Source organism: Panthera onca, chromosome A1, assembly GCF_046562875.1.
Source record: "Panthera onca isolate mPanOnc1 chromosome A1, mPanOnc1 haplotype 2, whole genome shotgun sequence".
Taxonomy (NCBI): Eukaryota; Metazoa; Chordata; class Mammalia; order Carnivora; family Felidae; genus Panthera; species Panthera onca.
In genome coordinates this window covers 71,850,261-71,857,800 of record NC_138339.1, presented here as the reverse complement: position 1 = coordinate 71,857,800, position 7,540 = coordinate 71,850,261, and the positions used below count along the sequence as shown (strand labels likewise).

The 7,540-nt window shown below is 35.3% G+C and overlaps 1 long non-coding RNA gene across 1 annotated transcript; it reads left to right on the top strand.

The window, feature by feature from the left end:
* Positions 1 to 843: 843 nt before the first annotated feature.
* LOC132681107 (uncharacterized) lies at positions 844 to 7,180 on the top strand. Its single transcript, XR_009610844.1, has 3 exons — positions 844 to 1,358; positions 4,887 to 5,054; positions 6,098 to 7,180. It is a non-coding gene; the product is annotated as an uncharacterized LOC132681107 (long non-coding RNA).
* Positions 7,181 to 7,540: the final 360 nt, after the last annotated feature.

Below are 7,540 nucleotides of genomic sequence, written 5' to 3'. Positions count from 1 at the left end.
TCATTGTCTTCTAAATAGTATATGTTCCAAGCACTCACTGGGGAGACCTGAATGCCAGAGTTTATGGTAATCATCATCCTCAGTTTACATTTATTGAGTGTTTACTACATAACAAGCTCTATCAAAGTTGCTTCACATTTATTTTATTAATTTATATGATCTTCTTAACAACCTGGGAAATAAATGCCATCATCCTCATTTTACAGACAAGTAAACAGAGGCAATGAGAGATTAAGATCACACCTTAGTAGATCATAGAACTGAAATTCTATCCCAATGGCCTTACTCAGGTCCTGTTCTCATAACTGCTATGTCATAGTGCCTCTTAAAGGCTCCATGAAGACATTGTCCAAAAATAAATTCTTACATTTGTATATATAACATTACAGTGTATAAATGGCTTTTATATTTAAATGCCCTATTAAATTAATAGTTAAGTTACTACTATTCTTGTTTTACAAATGCAGAAAAAATTCAAAGATTAATGGACTTATTTACCCAAGGTCATTAAACTAATGAGTAGTGAATCCACATCTCCTTCCACGGAAAGAAAGAAAATTTAGATCAGAAAATTGTTTTCCCATGGGCTCTTTCTGTGGAGATAAATGTTTGAAACTTTGATGAAAATAGCTGGTGAAATGGATTCTTTGTAACTTCATACCATAAATGGCATCCTCTGGGCCATCTGAGGGACATCAGCATTAATGATCAATTAATATCATTATTTATTTTATTTTTATTCTTCAAATTAGCATTCTGACCTCTGCTGAAATTGGTTCCTTTTTCCTTAAACACACTTTGATTTTCAAAATCATTACTGCTGAGTGGGACCCCATTACTGGGTGGGTGAGAATATGGAGATTACAGCACAGTGAAGTAAAGATAGAAGGGTGATTTCACCAATTCTTCAACAAACCTCTATCTTTTCCTGCTCAAGTCACAGGTAATAGAGAAGTAAACCCAGGCTTGGCCTTTTATTTTAACTGGGAAAGCAAAGGTCTGGTTTTATAAGACTCCTGATTCTATAAAGACTGACACCCTCACCAAACAAACAAAACAGAATAACCCTTGTTGTGGATTGAATTATGTCCTGCAAAAAGGTATGTGGAAGTCCTATCCCTCAGTCCCTAAGTATGTGACCTCTCTGGAAATAGAATGATTGCTGATGTAATTAGTCAGGTTAAGATGAGGTGTTACTGGAGTAGGTTGGGCCCTTAATCTAATATCACTGCTATTTTTATAAGAAGAGGAGAGAGAGACAAAAGGAAGATGACCATGTGAAGACTAAGGCAGAGATTGGAGTTACGTGGCCACAAACCAAGGAACACCAGGACCTCCAAAGAGTGAGAAGAGGCAAGGTAGGATCTTCCCCTAGCAACTGTAGAGAGAATAATCCTACCATCACCTCGATTTCAGATTTTAGCTTCCAGAACTGTGAAAGAACAAATTTCTATTGTTTAAAGCCACCTACTTTGTGGTACTTCATTATGGCAGCCCCAGGAAACTAACACACTTCTTTTTCTTCACTTTCCTCCTTTTATTTCCATATTCAAAAAAATTTTCAGAGTATGTAACTGTATATAATATATATATATATAAGATGTATCATATAACATATTGAAAATTTATTCATGAGTATTTCATTAAGATGCATAGTATAAGTTTTCAAGAAGTTTTGGATTCAGGCATGGGGAAAAACAATGAAACTTTAGAGAAATGGTTATTTATTTATTTATTTATTTATTTATTTTTAAATAGAACAAGCGGGGAGGAGAAGAGAGAAGGAGACAGAGGATCCAAAGTGGACTCTATGCTGACAGCAGAGAGCCCTATGTGGGGCTTGAACTCAGGAGCCACGAGATCATGACCTAAGTCAAAGTCGGACGCTTAACCGACTGAGCCACTCAGGCACCCCGAGAAATGGTCATTTATGATTTGACTTTTGACAAAGAATTAATAGAGCATAAATCTCCATTTAAATTCACACAGCTGTCTCCATATTTTATGTAATTGATGGAAGCCAATAACAGTATTCAAGATAAAGTCTTAGATAAATCACTTTCATGACTTTAAAAGACCCCATTCTTTTCCCCAAAGCTATTTCCACTTCATTCTTACCCTGTTTGTTCCCTGTAAAATTAGAGGTCTTTCAGAGTAGCCAACTTTTATGAATGAATACTCTTTGCTTTCTTGATTTCAGCAGCTTTATCTGTTAAGCAATGCCCTTTAAGCTCTAAGCCACAGACTGATTTCTAGCACCATTATTCAACTTCCAATATCTTGACTAACCCCCTCCACTTAGCTCACCTCTCTGTCTTCAGCCTGTGAGACAAACAGTCCAAACTTGGTATGACCATTAGACTCTGCATGTATGAGTGGACATACGGGCATCATAGCAAGCAGTTGTCTAATCTGACATGACTCTACAAGAGTGCTGCATCCTAGCCTCACTGCTTTTATTTTTTTTACCTGCACAATATGGTAGAGCTCTTCAAGGAATAAACCATATTCTCTCCTGCTATAGCAATCAAGATGCCAAACGTCCTTCTTTATGTTAGCCAAACAGTTGAATTTTCTCTGTTGGTAAGACAAGCAAAGGCCTTAAGCAGTGGACTCATCAGTTCATAAAAATCAAAAGGGGCCACTTGGTCTCATTTACATCAAAATTGGTAACATCTGGTAGGCATCCTCTAACATTTTAAAGGCATTTTCAAATAAAACCATTCAACAGATTTAGGTATGTTTTGTGTATTTTGCAGCTAACTCTTGCTGGCAAGGTTATCAAAATGTAAGACTGCTTAGAAACTGGACTTTCCACAGGTGGAATGAACATTTTCTAGCTAATTCTAATCCATCATGCTCCATGGTTACAACATCGAGGCAAATAGGAAGATCTGAAAAACACATTGGCCCTATCTTCAAGCATTGTAGCTGCCCATGACTTTGCTAAAGCACGCGGTGCTTTCTGAGTGGGTGAGAATGTAAGCTGGACTTTCATAACAGAACAGTTGTGCCTCACTCCTGCCTATGGGTTTCTGGTTCAGAATTGTATCCTGAAATTGACTGTGATCCAGCACTTATTAAAGGCCTGCTTAAAGCATCTGAAATTTGAGAGAGACTGCCCAGGGGATTTGAAGCACTTCCTTTTCTAGCTTCCCCCAGATCTATGCCTGTATTAAGCCCGATCCGCAACAAGTAGAATACTTACACTTTATTATCTGAGCCCCCTTAGGAATGCCTTCATTGAGTAATGGCTTAATAGCATATCCTCAACCTTCAAAAAGGACTGATTCAAGACGGGTCAACTTGAACAATGTTTTTATAAGATGAACCTAGAGTTGAAAACAATGTTTATTTTATTATTAAAGTCCGCATACAAGGACCCTCATAAAAAAATCACTTTGAATTTACATCCTGAAATAAATTTTTCTCCATAGACTAATGTATATGCTTGCTTTTGGATTAGACAACAAAGGTTAGGTAATCAACTTATTTCCCTCTTGCCTTAGATGCCAAAAAATTTCAAATCAATTCAGTTCAGTGACCAACTAAACTCCTATACCCAGTGACATAGCACCTCTGTTCCTTTCTACATTTGTTTTATATACCTGTTTCTATTTGTCTCATCACGTGTTATGATTCCATTTTACAAGAGTCTTCAAGACATTTTGGATACAGGATGGTAATCAATCTTAAAAACTAGAATGCCTCTGTCTATACTTTTTTCCTTAAGAAAAGAGTTCAAAAGATCCCCCAGGGGACTACAAGTAATAGTCTACCCTGGAAGTACAGTGACAATGAAAGAACAAAAATTATCACACTACTGTTATTAGACAGCAAAGTAATAGTGATAACACTCAGTACTCTGCCCTTTTTTTTAATCTACATTTTTGGTCTTGGTAATTCCCAGAAGTATACAAAATTCTGAAAGAAACTGAAGATAAATTCATGCTTTTTGCTCTTTTCCACAGAGCATTAATAGCTTTTGGAATTGAAATTGTTTTATTAATTTGATTAGGTTGAAGGAAAATCCAAGGCATTTATGAATAATTCAAGTTTCTATCAGATCCTAGAAAGCTTTATGGAAAATACTGTTATACCTCAAAAATGCCCTCACAGTAGACCATACATTTAATTTTCAATAACATTGATTTATAGTTTTATAAAGGAAAATAATAAATATAATGAATTACCTCCATATTTCCTGATCTCAGTCACTATAAAATAACTGCTGTAGTTTTACATTTCCAGTGTGAAATATTAAATGCATAAATCAAAACAAAATTATTTTTCATCTTAGAGAGACTGGTTCCTGAGACTGACAAATTCATTTTATTTTAAAATTAATGTTTTAAGAAAAAAAAATCTTCATTGAATCCTTACCAGCTTTAAAAAGAAAAAAAAAAGAGCTTGCATTTTACTATTTTGCCTATGATGTCTTCCACACCAGGCACTGTGTATAAAAAATTATTAAAGTCCCTAAAACTCCAAAATTATCAGGAGCCACATTATAGTTCCTTACATGAATCATTTTCCTTTCCCACTTCCTTTCTCAGGGCTTTTCCTTTTTCCACAATTGTTTTACCCTAAGTTGCCACCCAAAGATAAGCAATTCCCTAATGCCACCAGCCTGGCATTTGTGTAATTCACATATTCCCTTACAGCTACTTCTAAGTCATCATGTAATGAGAAGAACATTATCAAATAAGAACAATTTAAGAGAGATGCAGATTTTCCAACAGTCAGAAACAGATGCATTTACTTTTACATTTTCTCACCTTCATCCCCTAAATTTCATTGAGAACAAGAAACAGTGTTTTGCATCCTTGATTAAAAAGAGTAAATCTAATTATAAGACTTCATTTTCACATTTAAATACCTCTCAGCTTTTGTGAGTGTTCAACATTCAACCCCAAGAAACGTTCGGAAGGAGTGATGAAGGCTGAATACTAAAGAGTGCCAAATCCTTGAATGAATGGGCAACTCTGAGCTAATAGGCCAAGAAGAAAAATTAAATCACCTAAGGACCATGATATTGGAAACCTGGAAACAACGTAAGTGAAATACTGCCTCTAAGGTTCAGTTTACATGCTCAGAAACGATAAATTTAAATCACCTTTGTTTTCTTAAGGTTATCTATGAGCTTGCAAGATTCCTAAAACTGTCATGTACATTGCTTGGTCAATTATGAATACAGTTCACTCATTGATTATAAACCAAGTAAGCTTATAGACAGATCTTCTTATTTAAAAAAATTATCTTTGTCATGTGGCCAAATGCAAACTAACTCCTATTAGAAGAGAATTAATGTGAATAAGCCAAGGAATCAATACTTTTATTTTAATCTTTACAGTAACTCGGTATAGCTTTAATGTGGTGTGTTTTCTGGGGAAGTTTCATAAAGAATCTCTGGAGTCTTGAAATAACTGTCTGGCAAAGATCTGAACAAGCCTCTCTAAAAATAACAATGGGCTGTGGACTTCATAAACATTTTTAGAAATTAAATAGCTGCTAACTTGTTCCATATGGAAGCAAATTCACAAGAGTCCAACATGTTGTTCATTGAGATCATCAGAACACATATACCAAAGGAAGAGGCAAAGTTGTCCAGCCGTTCATGAAAAGCCAGCGGAAACAGATGATCCTGAAACATCTTAAAAAAATAAAAAATGAAAAGCAAAGGGCTCTAAAAACCACATGATGCTCTTGCCCTGGGACTCCCTAGGGTTTCTTAGGTCAGGCAACCTTTGAAGATCTCCAAATAGTTATTATTACTCATTATAAATAAGGGCACTAACAAAATTGCTAACATTTTGGGCAATAGTCATATGGGCCAAACCGTAAATGAATTTAAATGTCATTATTCAGACGGAAAGGATAATATCTCATAAAATGTACTTGCATCATATACTTAGAACATGAACAAGCATAGAGATTTAGAAATGCTGATTACATACCGTATGCCTCAGTTACTCAAAATGCCCCATTTATCCTTTTACTCATAATTCTGAGTAGTCCCAAGTAATGCTCCCAAACCCTGTTTTTGTTTTTGTTTGTTCATTGTTTCGTTTTATTGTTTTGTATTCTCCTCATATAGTAAAAGAGAATGAGAAGGCAGAAAACTAACAGCACGCTCTCCCATCTGTTAGTCTGTTTACCAGTGTCTCAGCATCAGCTCATGTATGCCGAGGGTTTATTCATCCCAGCGTTATGTGAGTAAATTGGGAAAATTGGTTTCCTCTGGTAAAAAACACTTACACTTCAAAGTATTTTCCCTACATTCATACTCCTAATTTTCCCTTTTTGATCTTTACATCTGTTGTCGTACAGATCCAAAAGCCCCAAGATCCTGACTTCCCCTCCAACCATCCCAAACACATGGTTAGTATTTAACATCCAGAGCTTCATTTTCGTTTTTTACTACTTATAATTTTGAATGAAACTATCACAAGAAATGAAATTCAAAGAAAAGATAATATCAAATATGTCTTTAAGACTAAATTTATTCAGAGTTTTATATTCAAATCAAATTGGTTTTTCTCTATAAAAGAGGGGTTAAATTTCTAGAGCTGTTGCCTTGGAGAAAAGTAATAGGAAAATCTATAGGAAAGAAATGTAGGAAGTCTGGTGCAGCTGATTGCATTCACACTGGGGAAACACAGCAGGGCTGTGATATTATTACCTATATGATCGCTATAGCATGTTTGTTCTTGGATACCCGCAGAAGGATAGGAAATATGTGTGAAGAGAAGGGATAAGATAAATATGTAAATCTTTGTTACAATGATTAAAATTACTCAGAATTAAAATTTGCTATGAGTTAATGTTTGGATGTTTATCTCAGCAACAAAAAGCTTAAGCTATTTTAATTTGATTGTATGGAAATCAAGTGGTTGGTCTTTCGTGGGGTGCAGGGTTGAGACAACTTCTCAATGTTTCTTTCTCAATTTCAAGACCATTCTGTAATAGTTGGAATCAATGGCCATAATGCTATAAAAGTGTATAATTTGAAGAGAGCATTCTCGGTCTTCAAATATTTTCCCAGCAACTATTGGCACCTGAAATTTTGTCATTAAAGATTGATTTTATATAAGAGCCTTGTAAAAGTATTTACTTACAGGAGGTTGGAGGAGGTGATACAGAATATATACAAATTTTCTTGGTGTGTATTTTTTTTTATTTTGAATCATCTGAATGTATTATATATTATCTGTCAAAAATAAAATTTTTAAATAAAAAAATTTTCTTGAAACTGTGAAAGTCTTCTGGAAGTTCCACTTGAAATGTAAATGCTTCAGGGGGAAAAAGGCACATTTCTTGCAAGAATTCCCTGATATTCAGCTGTGAATGAGAGGAACCCTTGACCCTGAATGATCTCTCCCTATCTATGAATTCTTCCCTTCCTTGCAGAGCTTGCCCAGCCGGCCTGATTTGTCAGAGCAACCCTGACTGTACTTAGGACTATGGATGTCATAAAGAGCACAGTTTTGAAAGTGAAATAAGAAGAGATTGGTAGTAGGCAAAGAAGACGATGACAAAG